The following is an 18,734-nucleotide window of genomic DNA, read 5'->3' on the forward strand; positions in this document are numbered from 1 at the left end:
ATTAAATAAAACATATTTTTTTAAAAAAGCGTGAAACTTTGTCGTACGTAAAAAATATATATATATATATATATATATATATATATATATATATATATATATATATATATATATATATATATATATATGATAGCGGGAAAACACGTTTTCATGAGAGCGCGTTGAAGGCGGCCATCTTGAATTTATAAACAAATTTTGTTTGAATTTTAGAAATAACAAAGGGAGATAACTCCAGTTAAAGCGCTGACACCCCTTCCCATCTTTAACACTAGCTAAATCGAACATTTGCTCGGTATCATAACAAATTGTTTTTTCACTGTAAAAATAAAAAATACTTGATGAAATTAAGTAAATTTTTTTTTTCAGAGAACTTCGTTCCATAACGGATACATACAATTTAAACTTTTTTTTTTTCGATATTTTCATTTTTTTAATGTCTTTATTAAACTACCAGTACCAATATTTTAAAACTTTAATAATTCGTAATTTTGTAATTTGACGGTGGAAAATACTGACCATCAAATTAAAATAATAAATGTAAAAAAAATATTAAAATTAAAATATTTTTTTTTAACCATGAAACTTCGCGGTGCGTAATAAAAGAAAGCGTAGAACTTAAAATAAATAAAAAAAATTTCAAATTATTCAAAAAAAAAAAAAAGTATTTGAATATTATTTAACGGCTGTGTACATTTCCACGAAATAGACGCGTCCCGGAAACAGTAAATATGATTTAAACTTGACAAGAAAAGAATTCAGCATACTTAACTAATGAACGGACATTTTTGCACGAGGAAACAGAATAATGATTACACCGTATTACGATGACCTAAATTTATTGTTCTTTACCAGTTGACGTTCTCTTTAAAAAAATCACACTTAAATCGTATTTTCCATCTTTTAATTTTTATTATTTTATATTTTCATATATTTTGTTTCTTAATGAGTTGAACACACAAAACAAACTTGCATTAATTCACTAACGAAATCATAACAAATTTGAATTCCTGGAATGAAAGGTAAGTTTTTGTTTTTTTGTTATTTATTTCATGCTTCGGTCGTAGTTTCAAATACTGATTTCTCCCTCGGATTTGCAACAGTTGCGCAAAAAATGGCGTCTCCATTTTCGGCGATAAACTGTAGAAGTACCGAAAAAACATATTGATTCCGCCATGCTTTATAACAAAACGTGAATAAAAAAAAAGTATGAAGAACCGATGAATAAGCATATGGTTGCGGGAAAGAACCAGACAAACAATGTAAGTTTAATTTTAAGCGATTAGTTCCTCAATCGTTTATTTTAAAAATAAACTTAAGAAAAGCAAAATAAAATCAAGTGTTCTTCAGTTCAACAACAATTTGTCCCTGCTGTTAAGGTTATTCATTTCAGCATAGTCTTTATCAGCGATAGAGGAGGTGTTAATATTGTTTGCGTCTTTCCTTGTTGGTAAAATATAGGCACAACCAAAACTGGGGCCTGGGCGGGGGGGGCAGGTAAGTACTTTTTGACGAACCGCTATTTTAAAATCTACCAAAATCAGGTAATTATCCAATCAATACAAAATTTTCAGCGATTATTAAGAGAAGAATGAACTTTATAACAGTGTACTTATTTTTCATAAACGATATATATATATATATATATATATATATATATATATATATATATATATATATATAATTATTTTTTTACTATAATAATTAAATACCTACAGACACTAGTGTTTCATCCTTTCGGGATTCTTCAGTGCAGGGTGTCACGATTACTACCAGTCGAACGATTCGAACCCCGCGACACGAGACATCTCTGGCTCGATTAGCGGAGGCCGTATCCATTCGGCTACCATTAACCGTGTGAAATAGCGTTGAATTTTAAACATTTTTTAATTTAAATGTTCATTACGTCAGACAGACAGTGATCAAATCGTTATACGATGATCTACGCATAAGAGCTAAATTGACCGACTTTTAATTCAACTGAAAGTGCTCTACGATAGGAAACGAATTTCTTAAAGGGGCTGTATATATATATACTGCTTAGAATATTATACGGACACTAATTTATTTACACGTTAACCATTTATTTTATACGTAAGTTTTTTTTTAAACATTAGCATTTACAATGAATGATATAACTGACATTATTTCGTTAATTATTCATTACATCGTAAACTTTTTTTCAAAAAACGTAAACTATTTATTTTATTTTAAACGTTAGTGGCCTAATGAATTATTCACATAACTATATATTTTAACTGATTAATATTAATGTTAATAAATAATTATACTTATGATGTACATATTACAGTTGAATACAACCGTTCCCTTTTTTAAAACTTGGGTTCCTATTCTACACAACTTACCTACTGAACTAGGAATTTACTGATAATATTGAAACTCTACTTGAAACTCTTGACGCACTATAAATAAAAGAAAATAAAAAATAAATTAATTAATATAATTAACAGAATGGATGATCACATTTTAATGTATATATTTTCTCTTTAGGTCCTGTCTCCCCCCCCCCCTTTACACTTAAATATGATGTAGTCCTAGTTATAAATAGGCAATGTTTGAGTTGAAACAGCCAGAGATGTCCTTGGCCTGACAGAGCGATTCCCTTACTGGGTTTTTGCTGAAACATGTATGCCTATGTGTAGCCATTTGTTTGTAAACTAAATTCACTTATTTTGGCTCCGTCTAAAGATTGAGCACTCTTTTGGGTGACACACTTATATATTTTGTTTTGAACAAACAAATAGTTACTACGAATACAATATATATATATATATATATATATATATATATATATATATATATATATATATATATATATATACTGCTTACATCCCCCCCCCTTGTTTTGAGGTGGTTCCAAACATACTTAAAATAATCATCTGAAACGGAACAAAACATATTGTGTTGTTGTTAGGGACAGGATTATACAAAATAACAAAAAAAACTTGTTTGCATACCTTATTTTGACGTCTGAATATCAGAACTTGCGTTTAATTATTCCGCTTTTGAGTTTTGAAGCATAAAATTCAGTGAATGTGTTAAGTAAAATAATTTAAGTTAAGCAAAACAAAAATTTTTTTTAAATATTTATACGAAAAAAGCCATTTTAAAATCTTTCATAAATAAATTTACAATGTTTTTTTAGCAAGCCGAATAATGCATGCCCACTATTAATCAGGGCATGCTTTGAAGAATGGATACAAAAAAAAACAATCAATAAATATTGTGCCCTTTGTGTTAAAAATATCATCATTTTTTCGATCTCGTTCGAAAACGTTTGCCGCTTTTCGACTACGATGGACCAAATGTGCTGAAATAATTTTTTTTATTCTGCTTTAAATTGCCCCCTTCCATTTTTGAGAACCTGACCCTCACACACATACACATAAAAACCAAACTTATACAAATGGTCACCCATCTGGTACTGCCCAGCCTCAGCGTTAATAATACATTGAAATTTTCATCACTGAAAAATAAGTTTTTTGGGGAGGCCTGTTTGGTCTTCCGTAGTTTGCTTTTGATCAAGTACGAATGTAAACATTGTCTCAAATCGACGCGAAGTAACTGGTTGCCTATATGATTAGGTGGAATTATTTGAAATCCAGGTACTTATAATATTTTTGCATATTCTCATAGAAAATAATCTTAAATCTTAATTAGACGAGAAATAAGCAAACTAATTCTTTCAAAACCCCCTTTTTTTTTTAACTATTTATATACGTTTTTTGTGCAAGACAAAAAATGTCAATTGTATACTTTTGGAAAAATTTTAACAGTTAAAATTTAATTAAAAATAGTAGAAAAAGTTTTACATTATTCTGCTTTCTATATGATAAAATTCAGGGTTTTATCTTTCTGGAAAAAAAGTTTTTTAATAAATGTAATTTCGTTTTAAAAAAACAACAACAACTTGATTTTTCGGCCATTTTTGGCAGTGTCTAGTAAAATATGTCAATATGTGTTATTCTTTGTGCTGGGTGGTTTGATAACAATATCAGTGAAATATGTTTAAGGGAAGCAACTTGTCAAGTTTGTCGTCAACTTGACATGGAAGTGTTATTCAACTCACGTTTGATGGTGCAATTATGCAGTTATGCTTCACGGCTTTGTTGATTCCAAACTTGGTACAGATTTGTCGTCTGCCAAGTTGCCAAAATGCTTTCTCCACTCTTCTTTTCTTGGTCCTGGATATGACCCTAAACTATATCCAGTGGTGAGGCCCCAGCTTGCGGGCTTTGAGGAGTGTGAAGCCACCCTTTAATTGCCATTGCTCCCAGGTTCACTCTGGCCCGGAGTGTCCCAACTATGGGTTGAATAGAAACCGACTTGAAAACAACAAATATATTCTATTAAAAAAATGTTCTTCAAAATCACTGGATTCAGCATTAAATAACCTGAAAAGGGTTGATATGCTGTAAAAAAAAAACAACCAACCAATCTTCTCTCCTCTTAGGCAAGCTGCTCTTGTATCCTGGTGTACGTAGTAGCAGTATCTAGTAATAGCGCCTTCAATTGATTTGTTGATCCTTAGTCTGGGGATTTGACCAGTGGTCTCGTGTGGAAGTCAGTACAGCCCGGTGGTAGACTGGTGAAGTTGTAGTTGTTCTCATCTCTTGGTGTTAGTCAAGAACCGTGGCCAAACTGGCCAGGGTTAAAGTTGGTTGCTCTCCTTGGTTTTAGAGTTGGATTCTCTACTGAAAGAGATTTATGTGGCATGCGCAGGGCACAATCGACCCAATCTCTCTAACATCTTGGCTCCTCTCTAGTTAAACATAAATTTAGCAGGTGACCGGCTCCCACAGCAAGTTCTTTTCTGATTGGTCGAAGTTGGATTTTGCCAGCCAATAAAACTGTTGGAAACTAACAAATCAGAGTTGAATATTTTGGTATTTTATAAAGATTTGTAAATATTGTTGTTTTTAGCTACTGCTGCTATAATTTGTCATGGTTGGGGTTTTATCTTCTAATTTCATAATGTATCTGCTGCTCCTGCTAATTTGTTGTTTTCTTTGCGAGAAAACTTTATAAATCGGAATGAGATCTCGTGCTCAATTTCGTTACATTGATTAAAAATAAACCCTAAAAATATATTATTTAATCTGATATCTACATTTTTGTCAAAAATGTGTTTATTTAAGTAAAAGTTATGTGATTTCTTAAAAAATAATAATGTTTATCATAAACTCCCATACTTTTATTTGAAGTTGGACAAATTGTTTGATATGTGAAAAATCAAAATAAACAATTAAAAAAAGAGAGGATTGTTTACGTTGGTGGCGCTGGTCCCGGGGGTGAAAGTCTAATCTCAGTGTTTAAAGGATGAGCCTTATATAGACTTGGAGGAGTAGTGGGAGGCTTATCTTTTGTTATAAAAGGAATGTGCTTCTGACTAGTAGCCAGTTGTGTAAAAAGACTGACAGAACAGGCCTGGTGGCCGGGGTGTGGTGTCTGCTCTGATGCTGCACCCAAGTTAAATTGTTCTTAGTCAATGGAGGGGGAAACGTTTCTATACTGAGACGATTTTATTTTTGCACTCTATCAGAATGCCCCTTTTAGCGGAGTTGGTTTTCTCTTACATTTCAAACAACCTAGTGTCACATTTTGTTTTCGTGGGGAAACAAATAACAAGTTGTGTTTATAAAGTACTGGCAAATGGTTGAACAACCTTAGTTACTCATTGTTCTCCGTGATAACTTACTTTGTTACTCGACCTGAATGGGAGGGAGTCGCATGGGGCATCCTTTGCTACCCCTCGAAGCTTATGCAACCATTCGGTAATCACCTTTACCGTCAGAATATATTTTTTTCCACAGATAACTGAGCACAAAAATCTGTTTAATTGTTATTTTATTGTTTTAACATGATTAAATATATTTTTCTGTCTGCATTAAACTATTATGTTGCTATAGAATTCCCTTTATTTTTTTATGATTTATCCAACATTTTAGGTTTTAGAATGAGCATCACTAACTTTTATAAAGTATACATAATTCAGCGTTCAAAGAGGAACGGTTAAGTTACATCAAAAAAAGAAATAAATTGTAAGCAGAAGTAGATGTGCAGTTATATATGAAAAGAACTAAAATCTATAAATATAAAAGCGAAAATGTATCTATGTGTGTTCGCTTTTTCTCAGTTATATATGAAAAGAAATAACATAAGTAAATACATGGGTATGTAAATCTCCCAACGTCAAAATATATCAATTTATCTTAAACAAAAAATGTTCAAGTTTTTGTTTTTATTTATTGCAGACTATTATACTAATCTTTTTCTTAGTTGTTTCCCGATGTTTCAGCCAACTATTCCTCTGGCCTTCATCAGGTGGTACCCACGACGGGATAGGAACTCTGAATCTCCTGACTGCATCCACTGCAATTACTGCCTTTTGTAGTTGCTGTTGTCTCACCACATTTTGGCCAAGTAAGCCTCTGACCAGCTTTGGGTAAGATTGAAACAACTATCTTCAGACAATTCTCATTTGGAACCGTAGAGATTCAACGTCTCTATCAACTGTGCCACAGGCCTTGAAACGTGGTGAGACGACAACAACTATGGAAGGCAGTAATTGCAGTGGATGCAGTCAGGAGATTCAGAGTTCCTATCCTATCATGGGTCCAACCTGACGAAGGCCAGAGGAATAGTTGGCTGAAACGTTGTGAAACAAGAAAGAAAAAGATGAGGATAATAGTTTGCAATAAATAAAATATAATAAATAATGCTCATCTCAATAATGAATCCCAATTAAATAAAATTCTCTGTTTAATTTTTGTTGGTTTCTTCGAACACTTAATACATAAACATTATTTATAAAACAAAATATTTTTTATTCTTAACATTTAGTCGTTGTTAATTTCTATGAACACTTGATAAATTAACAATATTTATAAAACGAAATATTTTATTCTTAACATTTATATTTTGTAGCATTCTATGAAAACTTTAACATTTTTTCAAAAACAAAATATTTTTCTTAATTATTAATCCTATGGATTTCTGTGAATACTTAAGAAATAAACATTATTTCTAAAAAATGAATATTTTTATTCTTAACTTTTAATCTTTTTTGATTTCTATTAACACTGGTTTAGTTACAAAAATATCCGGTATCTTTATAGTGTGTATCATGTAACATTTTAGATACAATTAATCAAATAGCCTTATCAATAAGTAAACAAAATACTAATATGTTAACACATACACAATATTGAATTTCCTTTATTTTTATTTACAGATGTTTCTATTTGGACGCCTTCATTGAATTTTAATGGATCGTAGTGTATAAAAATTCTACAGAAAATTGTTTTCTATGTGGATCATCATTATCTATAGAAAATTATTGCCTGGAAGACGAGTGACAATTGTATAAAAAATTATGACTGAATACTACCCTTTCATATATACGTCGATACTCTTGTTTCAATATAAATTTTACTGAAACATGCAGGGACACAGTGAGGAAAAGCCATATTCTTGTGAAATATGTGAATATTCTTGTTCCAATAAATCAAGGTTAGTGAGACATATGCGAACTCACACTGTGGAAAAGCTGCATTCTTGTGAATTATGTGAATATTCTTCCTCCCAGAAATCCAATTTAGCGACACATATGAGAACTCATACTGGAGAAAAGCCACATTCTTGTGAGGTGTGTGGATATTCATGTTCTGTAAAGGCCAATTTAGTGACACATATGAGAACTCATACCGGAGAAAAGCCACATTCTTGTGAAGTGTGTGGATATTCTTGTTCTGTAAAGTCAAATTTAGTGTCACATATGAGAACACACACTGGAGAAAAACCACATTCTTGTGAGGTTTGTGGATATTCCTGTTCTGTCAAATATGATTTACTTAGACATATGAGGACTCATACCGGGGAAAAGCCACATTCTTGTGAAGTATGTGGATATTCTTGTTCTAAGAAGTCAAGTTTAGTGACACACATGCAAACTCACACTAGAGAAAAGCTTCATTCTTGCGAGATCTGTGGATATTCTTGTTCTATGAAATCAAGTTTAGTGATCCATATTAGAAATCACACTGGGGAAAAGCCACATTCTTGTGAAATATGTGAATATTCTTGTTCTACGAAATCACATTTAGTGAGACATATGCGAACTCACACTGGGAAAAAGCGATATTCTTGTGAAATATGTGAGTATTCTTGTTCTATGAAATCACATTTTGTGAGACATATGCAAACTCACACTGGGGAAGAACCATATTCTTGTGAAGTGTGTGGATATTGCTGTTCTGAAAAATATTATTTAGTTAGACATATGCGGACTCACACCGGGGAAAAGCCACATTCTTGTGAAGTGTGTGGATATTCTTGTTCTGTAAAGGGAAATTTAGTTACACATATGAGAACTCATACTGGAGAAAAGCCACATTCTTGTGAAATGTGTGGATATTCTTGTTCTGTAAAGTCAAATTTAGTGACACATATGAGAACTCATACCAAGGAGCGAACATGAATATTTAAAATCTTCCTATACAGGCGATTGCCAAGAAAACCTGGCATGAGGATTCGTTTCCTTACAAGTAAACTCTGACTAAATATTAAAAACATTAAAACTCACATAGTATTTGAGACCCAAACAATAACTCGGTATGGCTAAACAAATTATTTATATGAGAAATAGAATATTGCTTTAAAATTATGCTGTTTATAGTAACATTCTAAAGCTGTATAGTCCACCAGATTAGTTTTAGTCTTATAGAATCTAGTAAGAATAAAATACAAGAAAGATATATTATTATATTGAACTGCTCAAATTGGGAGAGGAATATTTTTAAGGTCTTTACTAACTCAACATTTGAGAAGTAAAGAAAAATTCCGACAGAATATTTGAATATATTTCTGGGTCATATAGATATCAAGCGTCAGCTGATACATCAGAATTCACAGTGAAGATAAACCTGAGAATCTTCTAAAAATTATATTTGGTGATACAAGTGAGAAAACCCCCATGTATATATGAGTATTCTTATTCTGAAAAGTCAAACTCACTGGTAACAGTAGAGAAAAGCTACATTCGTGTGACTTTTGTAGATATTCTTGTTCTAAAAATCAAACTCGGTGAGACATGAAAATTCACACTGGAGTCAATCTACATATGTGGGTATTCTTGTAAAACAATTCCATTTATGAAGTGTCACAATAGAGAAAAACCACATTCACGTTGTGTAAAGGAAAAAAAACGGCAATATATACGAACCCCGACTTTTGAAACATCATGTTCTTATGAAATATGTGGAAGATCTTGTTCTAGGAAGTCAAGTTTGATTACACATATTAAAACTCAAATTAAGAAAGAACTTAAATACCTACTCACACTTATCAGGGTTTTATCGAGTTAGGATAAGCGTCAAGATAAACTGCTATGACTAAATATTCAAATAACAGGACAAGTAAGATCTCGCTATGATTACATTGGCTTTTACAGCACACCTTCAAGCGATGTTAACTAAAGTAGCAGCACGAAACTGAATATGCTACCAGACTAGATGAATGATTGTCTTAGAATATGGTAAGATTAAGAGACCCTAAGAAAGATATACTATTACATATTGAAATAGTGAATTAGGTAGATGAGAATGATGGTTCCAACATCTTTACTGACTGAGTTTTTAAAAATAAGAAGATAAATTAACTGGAGTATTTGAATATCTATGTATCGCATGTAAAGATCAAATGTAGGTCCAAGAAATATCTCCTTTATTTCTTAGAACGTCCTCTAGATAAAAAAGAAACAAAGTGAAATGGGATATTATGAAATATGTTTTGAAACAATATGATTAGTCTTTTCTGATATATTAACTTTAGTAACACAAAAATAATTACAAAATGTCATATTTCTGAACTATGTGTGCATATTTTTAACTCAGACTTCACATTTGATATGAAAACTCGATGAAACAAAGTAAAAGGAAAATGTGGAAAAAATAGGAAAAACACAAAGCAACATGAGCGAAAAGAGTAAACAAAATCAAAGAAGTTGAAAATAGATTCATGTATGCGATATGTCTTTGTTTCCAAAAATGATGTCACCTATTTGGTTAACAAATATAAACCGTATATGCTGACTTACAAAACTGACAAGTTACTAAGAGGGATAATTGCTGATGCAACATATGAAGATATGGCTGTTTGCGACAACTTTTTTGAAGTAAGAACAGCATGTACGAGTAAATTTAAAAAGTTTGGCAAAAACCACTAAGACCTTGCTAATATGCTGTAGGACTGCAGAAGAAAACATAGAAACCTAGATCAGCCTACACGTGTGCAATTGAAATGCGAGTCTAAATGCAGCAGGATAGTTTGAAATGGATAAAAAACAAGTTCCAGATACGCCTTATGATTATAGTGTGTACTGCTTGTCTTGTGCTAGAAGGCAAGGTCACACCAGTTCTCTTGTGCAAATGAGAAGATTACAAATAAACTGGCTCACCAAGAGTATCAGATCACATTTCCTATGTCTTCAACAAAAGGAGCAGTTACATTCGGAAACCTCGTGATGATCTGAAGCACATGCCAACGGAAAATATCCACGTGAATTTCTGTTTCATTTCTCTCATCACAGCTATTGGCGCCATGTTTCTCTCCTTCTGGCTAATCTGCCTATTTGGTAGACGACACAGACTATGATTTCGACTTAAATAACAACAAATGTTATTTAATAAATATTTAGTATAATTTGTATTGCACTTTATAACTTTTTTATTTAATTCGTTTTCCTTTTTAAGTTTGTATCTTAAGAATTGAAAACTAAACTAAACTTGATAGGAAAATTACTTCTCACACTTTACTAAAGAACAAACTTTTGACAAAACATGATTACATCGTCTTGATTGCTCGTTTGTTGCTAATTAAAAAGTAATTCCACGTGTAAATTGTGTTTTTATCTTTTAGTTTTGATTATTTTCCATCTTCAAATACGTCCTGATTAATTTGACACAAACAATTCTATTATATTGTAAAGAAAGTTTGGGAAAGTTTAATTGCAATAAACATAGCAAAAAATGTATAAAATGGAGCAATGGATGTTACCTGTGAAATTTGTTTTTTTTTAATAGTTTTAATATGTTTTATTGCGTCTCAAAAGTTTAAACTTTTCTACGAGCTGTTAAATTTCTGCAGACATGTCTTACACATTTAGCCCGGCATCTATTTCTTTAAAACAGAATCATTACAGCTGAACTGTATGTTTTATTACTAGTACATATCAATCCCATCTCTAAAACTTGTATAAGGCACATTACCACTAGTAATTGTCTGCATCAATAAAATACCGTGTACAGTTCTGGTGGATACCGGATGTATTCAGTCATTAGTCACAAGACGTGTTATAAGGAACGAACAAGCACATTTAATTGCAGTGAAATATGAGTAATGCAAGTTAACGTTAATGCTAAGACATAATCACCCTTATGGCTCCTGTACAGGATAACAAACAAAAGGTTTTTCCCATTATCGATTATCGTGAGCTAAATGAGTGCCTAGACATGTATACGGCCGATGCGGATTTTTCCTTGCACAAATTAAGGGAATGACGTCAGCAAGGAGAAAACGTTGCAGTCCTAGACCTACGCTGAACGTTCATTTATATGTGCTATTTGACGTCGTGATTGTGTGACGTGTTACTAAATGTCTTATTGTGGAGTTCTTAACTGTAGCAGCTGAAACTTGCTACAATCACAGGCAATAGTTAATTCTCACGACTCGAGATTTGAAATCCATTTTCTCCCCGATTTGTCCAGTAACAAGCCAGCTCTCAATCACGTGACCGACTGCATAAAAGGTGAAATCTGAAACTCTTATTCCTCTTTCCTCCTGGCTTCAGCTGGCAGCAGACATTAGCCTGTGGCTTTGGCCACAGGCCGAATGTGAGTACAACAAGTTAACATGGCGACATTCTAACTCACATTTGTTTCCACGTGCGATACCCACACGAACCTTATTTATCATGCTACAGAACTACTCTCCTCGATACACTTACACACACACACGACACGTTAACACACTGAATACCGAATCCCTTTCTTTTTCCTTTAACGAGCCTCCTTCATCCCAACGACAGCTGGCTGCAGGCACATAAGGACTGAAGTGTTCTCACTTTAACGAGCTGGCAATATATTATATCTAAGAACACTACTAACGAGGATAACAAATAAAGTTTGTTTATTAAATGTTAAGATGAGACTTCCTTTCATTGTCTTCAATATTAAGTAAATAACTATCTGAACCCTAAGTTATCATGTTGCGATCCATTTATACTCCGTGAGTTGCATGTGGGTCAGACATAACATAAAAACATACATGTATTTCGACATAACTTTTGAATTGCGTCGTTGGTCTTGTGGTCTACCTGGAATTCATCTATTGTTGGAGGGAAGCTGGCACCTGTTTGAATGAATGCATTTCATTTCAAGACGATGGTTGGTTTTATATGTTTCTTTATTCACTTTCCAGGTGTCCGTCGCAGAATAGAAAGTGGGTATCTTTGCTTGGATGGTTCATTTTAGCCTCCAATTTTAAGACACGTTAACTCCCTCCTAAAGGGGGAGACAACCGTTAACCCCTCCGTTCTTCTCAACGTCACAATTCCAACTTGGCTGTCCAGCCAATCTGACCACATGATAGCAAACATGTCCTTCCGATCAGCTATTTTTAGAGCTTCTGGTACAACTTGTCCATTTTTACACCTCAATATTTTCTGACAACTTTTATCAAAACATAGCTTCACATATCATCTCTTGTTTACCTCACCAGATGGATAGATAGATCGAGATAGATAGCTAGATCGATAGATACACTTAGATGCAGTGGCGGCTCGTGCCTGAGGTGCTGCTTCAAAAGATTTTACGTATTTTTTTAATATCGTGTAAAGGAATTCGAATATATAAATAAATATTTAATCAAATAATTAACAAATATTCAAATAAATATTCAAATATATGACAAAGACAAATAATCAATCAGAAATGGATAATACGCAGAAACTTTTATATTAAAAAGATGTTTTTTAATTATGTACACGTTACAGAATAAAAATAATAAATATGTTTATTTCTTTTAAACTTTTCAGATTAAATAAATGTTTGCGTTTTTTTTTGTTTTTGTTTTTGCAAACAAACGAAAGACATTTTTTAAAATAACTTATTTTTTATTAAAAAAAACCCGAATAATTTAGAAATTTACCTGCCTCCCTACGAAAGTTAATTCAGAAGTTTACTATTTGAAAATAGCGTTTTATTTAATAACAGTTTTATTTACAAAATTTATTTTTAAAGATGTATTTTTAACAAAACGTATTTGTAAATAAAATGCAAAATAAAAAAGTTTACATTTTTATATAGTGAGCAAACAAACAAAAATATTTAAAGATACAAAATTTTATTTACAAATCTTTGAACAACTTGCTTTTTATATAAAAAGAACAAACTTGGCTATTTACTGACCTTCCCATGCGGGTAAAGATCGACATAAAGTGGAGATTTATTATAAGAAAATAGGATGTCATATATAAGCATTATAAAACATTGAATTTTAATGTAGCTTTCTTCCCCAAAAAACAAAAAATTGGAATTGTCTCCGTCTAGAAGGATTTCTAATTACTTTTTTTAATGCGTATTATCTGACCCATCTACTAACAAATTCAATGTAAAGTTTAAAAATGCATAATTATAAAAAAAACTGTGTTTTTTTTTTACTTACAAACACATTTTAATTAAAAAATCTTGTGTAAAAAATCCATTTTTCAAAGTGTAAAACTTCTAACATTGTCCTTGTCGGAGGCAAATAAATGCTACTTTTTTATATCTAAAACATACACGTTAAAAAGATTTCTAACTAACATGTACTTTCAACATAAACTGTTTCTTCGCTTTTTGCTTCTAGGAAAAAATGTAAACAGGTTTTTTTGTAAAGTTTAGTTATTGCAAAATAAATAGCATTTAAAACTACTTTAAAGAAACAAACAAAAAGGCAGGTAGATGGAAAAGTAACTTTATTTTTATGGTAAGATTTATTTATTGTATATTTGGTTTTTACCCTTGGCCGCATGTTAGCTTCACTGCTTAATTCCTGAATACTTTTAATAAATAAAAATAAACAGTTTCTGCATATTATATATTTCCGTCTGCTACCGACTTAAATCGCAACGCTAAAAGTGTGCGTATTTAAACAAAAAATAGCACAATATTTTATGTTCAAGAACACGTTATGTGCAGATTTTAATAATAATTTTAAAAAATATACGTAAACCTCCTTTTTTTTTCAATAACAATGTTATCATATCTATACAGGCGCACACTCTAAGCAAACAACGAATTTCGCGACACAGAGCTCTGCGCCAAGCGACAGTCTCTCAGGAGGCTTTCATCGGCTGTCTAAAGTGTCTAATCTGCCGATGCGTACAAGAGAATGTCATTAAGAAAGTGTAACTGTGAATTTCACAGCTCCAAGCAAGTTTTATTTTTGTTATTATATGCATTTGGAGATACCGACATTAAAGTTAATGATTTTATAATGTACACATAGAAAAAATAAAATAAAATAATGATAATAATAATAATAATGATAATGATAATAATAATGATAATAATAATAATAATTATAATAATAATAAACAAACGTATTATTTTTGATTTTATCATTAAATTAAATGGACGGATGTTATTTTCCAATTTTTTATTTGTGTAGATATAACTTTGGGGTTTGCAGTCCCACCGCTTCATGCACGAGCCGCCACTGACAACTTTTATCAAAACATAGCTTCACATATCATCTCTTGTTTACCTCACCAGATGGATAGATAGATCGAGATAGATAGCTAGATCGATAGATACACTTAGATGTATAGATAGATCGACAGACAGAAAAATACCAGATAATTTATCATGTTCCACAACTATATAACACTATTTATTTTTTCAAAGTAGAAGAAATTTCACGGCAACTAGTTGAAATGATACTTGACAGTACTCAGAATTTCGAATTACAGAAACAACGAGATGAAGAAAGAAGAGAAAGGGAAAGAAAGGATAAAAGAGAAAGAGTAAACGAAAGAAGGGAAAGAGAAGAGAAAATAAGGCAATTCAGTGAAAAAAAAAATACTGGAAATGTAGTCCCAGGCAAAGAAAAAAAAAAAAAAAAAAGAATTGGAACTACTAAGTAGTGTTAGAAATTTCAGGAACAGGAAGGCGTGTCTTATTCCGCTCATGCGATTGTATTCTGCCAATGAGATTGCATGCACGTACACATTTTGTCGCGCCAGGTTTTTCAGATACCTTGTGGCGGCGTGGAGAGAAACACCTATGGTTATTTCGCTCTCGGTTCAATAATGAACCGAGTTCTACATAATTCTTATTCTAGTAAAGAATGAATTGATGTGCCTGAGGCAACCTGTTTCTTTGAACAATATTCTTCTTCATCATTCGGCCGAATGAATGTCCGGCCTTTTTATTCCAGCATTGGAACCTTTATCGTTATCGGGCGAATCGCCTTGAATGGACCTTACTTTCATTGGACCAGTCAAGAAGGAGTTCGTGCTTCATATTTGGATCTCAAGAAAATTATCTTCACTCCAGTGAAAAAACACCTAACACCGTATAACGGCTAACTACCCGCCATTTGGCAGAAGCTAAAGAGGAGCACCCTTTTGCAACCACGGACTCATTTACTTTCTCTTCAATAAAATATTATTTCGAATTTAAGGTGAGCCTTTCGTTGTTTTCCTTGTGTCTCTTTCATTCTGCCAAGGGCAAAAAACGTGTAAGAGAAATCTTACATCGTTTTTATTGCAAAAGGATATCGTTTTATTACAAAAGATATTTAGTGTTAAAGATCTCCTTTTCCCTTTCTGCTTAAATGTTTTAATATCGTGTTTTTTTTTTATTGAAAAAAAAAATGCATTCCCTTCCTTTAATATGTCGCTTTAAAAGTAAAATTAATTATATTCCATTGTATTAAATGGTACGGTCGACAGAAGATCAATTAAAAAAAATAATAATAAATGTGTCACATTTAATTGTAACGGCCGTTTGAGACCGGAAAAAGAAAAAATAAATAAATATATATATTTAATAATAATAATGTGCTTTTATTTACAATTTATTTCATATTAACAATAATATCGAGGAAAGAAGTTACGTTCATTGATTTAAATAAGAATGTATTCATGTTGAATAAGTTGTTGTCTGAGCACCATTATGTTCCTCGTGGGTTTTTTTAAGTTACAACTTTAGATTCATTTGACGTGTTTACCGTGTGAGCCATTTCCCCTTTCTTTAGATATGGCTAGCGCTAATCTGCTTGGTCAAATTGAGGCCAAGAAATTCCGAATAAGTGCCATGTTAGATTGGATAAGTGAAAATCGAAGTGGACACTATACTAAAAAAAATTCCTCAGACTTGGATAAATATATGTCTGAGATAGATGAATTGGTAGACCAATTAATTTTTAAGTCTCCAAATGAGGAAAGATTAAATATTTGTCGCGATTTTGAAACCTTTAAGGCAGAAGTTCACGACAGACTGGATGAGTTTCAGTCAGAGATCGAAAGATCTAAAAATATTGTTCCAATGAAAATGGAACTCGAGTGTCCGTCCTTTAATGGAGATTCTATTCAAAATAAATTTGAATTCCGTGGCTTCCTTAGGAAGTTCGAATTCTGCACAGCAAATATGAATGATGCTGATAAACTATTATTGTTGAAATCGAAGTTGACTGGACAGGCGTTTAACGTTATTTCTGGAATGGATGTAACCCATGAAAATTACAACGTAGCCTTAGAGTGTCTGAAGGAGAAATATTTGAATCCTTCAGCAATTCTTAATTTAATGTTTGAGGACATTATTCCTCAACCTGAGAAATCTGCATCGTGGAAGGATCCTCGAATCCTTCTAGAGCGAGTTAAACTTGATTTAACGGAGATGGATAATTCATTTGGTACTGATTTTCTTGTTGATAAATCTACTTCTGGACGATTAATTGCCCACATTCTCTTCACGAAATTTCCCAATGACGTTCGCCGAGAAGTTATGAATAAATCTTGTGAACTATTTCCATCTCTCCAGTCCATTTTGTCACTTACGTTCGATATTTAAGACATTATGGTGGCGTCGCCATTAAGCGCGCCCAACCGGGAAAATTTCCTGCCAAAGATATCGCCACCTTTGGGTGATAGAACCCTCGTGGCTAAAAATTCTGACACTAAACAATTTAAGTTGTCCCAAAGTGGCAACACATCCAAACAGTTCGTCAATAATGGCGAAAGTAAAACATGTAAATTGTGTCAGGCGAATGGTCACCTGACTAAGAATTGCTCTATATTTCCGAGTTCCGAGTCCAAAATAATTAGAGCCAGAGAATTAAAATTATGCCTCCGATGCCTCGGTGAGCACTCGGAGTCCTCATGCAAGGGGTTTCCTTATTCTTGCAAAAATTGTGGTTCGAAAAACCATTATACATTGATGTGTCCTAAAGGCTGTAAGCCCTTTGTGGGACGTACGTCTCTATCAGATCAAACACATTGTTACCTCAAGTAATAGCACGAAGCTGAATACTCCACCAGACTAGATAAATTCTTGTCCTGGAATACAGTAAGATAAAGAGACCAAAATAAAAGATATACTGCAAAAAATGAAAATGGTTAATTGGGGAGAGAAACTTATGTTCTCAATTTCTTTACTAACTCAGTGTTTGAAACATAAAGCACTTTAATTGAACATTCGAATATCTATGTATCTCATATAGAGTTCAAGTGTTAGCCCCACGTCGTGGGACGCTTGATTTCTGAGAAGTTCGATTGAAGTAAAATAAAACAAAAAATGAAAAATATTTAAATGTTTATATATTTGCGCGCACACACTTTGTTATTTCTTTAATAATTTAAATGTTTACTTGGGCTTCTTTTAGTTTTTTGTTGTTTTGATGTTTTTAGCCTTTTTTTTTTTTTTTTTTTAAGATTTTGCTTCAAATATTTTTATGGTCTGTCAACTCTGTGGACGACGTGCTATTGTACCTATTTACTATGCCTCCCCACGGGACAGAGTTAGACACCAGGGTCGTTTTTTAACGTGGAGGAAAGGTACAAAAATAAAAATTGTCTCAGTCGTGAAGGATTTCTCCTCCACCGAAAGAGAACAAAAAATGGAAGTGCAGCATCTGAAGAACAGATACTACACTTTGATCTTGACCAAAAGGCCAACAAAGTCTGTCTTTAAGAACTGAGTTAACCTTCAGCGTCATTTTTATTTACGTTTCTGAAAAGACGTCTTTTTTTCTTTTTTTTTTTTTTTTGTTGTATTCCTCTCAGTTTTAGCTTTGTCGATGATCAATTAATCTGTGTTTAAAACATAATATACCTCCGCGTTTTGATTGTCAATGAGAGTTTATGCAGCCGTCTTGCAATTACGACCGGCAAAGTCGAAAGTAAGTTCGATAACTCTACAAGGGCCACATCAGTAGTTTACACCGTCAAATCACGTGTTATTTTGTTAAGAAAATTATATTGAACGAATTTGACGTAAACATTTGATTTAATAAAGTAAACGATCAAAATATAATTTTTATATATTTATAACTATTTATTTAACAGAAAAACGAAACAATTTCTAGAAAGTGTATTATTGTCTTAACAAAAAAACAAACAAAAAAAAACGAACAAAACCAAATAAAATCTGAAGTAATGAAACACGTAACAAAAT

The 18,734-nt window shown here is 32.4% G+C and overlaps 1 long non-coding RNA gene across 1 annotated transcript; it reads left to right on the forward strand.

Annotated features, from left to right (window-relative positions):
* The first annotated feature begins 839 nt into the window (after positions 1 to 839).
* On the forward strand, positions 840 to 12,218 carry LOC145269552 (uncharacterized). Its single transcript, XR_013865087.1, has 2 exons — positions 840 to 1,019; positions 7,253 to 12,218. It is a non-coding gene; the product is annotated as an uncharacterized LOC145269552 (long non-coding RNA).
* The last annotated feature ends 6,516 nt before the right edge of the window (positions 12,219 to 18,734 follow it).

The sequence above is a fragment of the Euprymna scolopes genome, chromosome 45 (assembly GCF_053919585.1).
Source record: "Euprymna scolopes isolate OS-2025 chromosome 45, ASM5391958v1, whole genome shotgun sequence".
Classification (NCBI taxonomy): Eukaryota; Metazoa; Mollusca; class Cephalopoda; order Sepiida; family Sepiolidae; genus Euprymna; species Euprymna scolopes.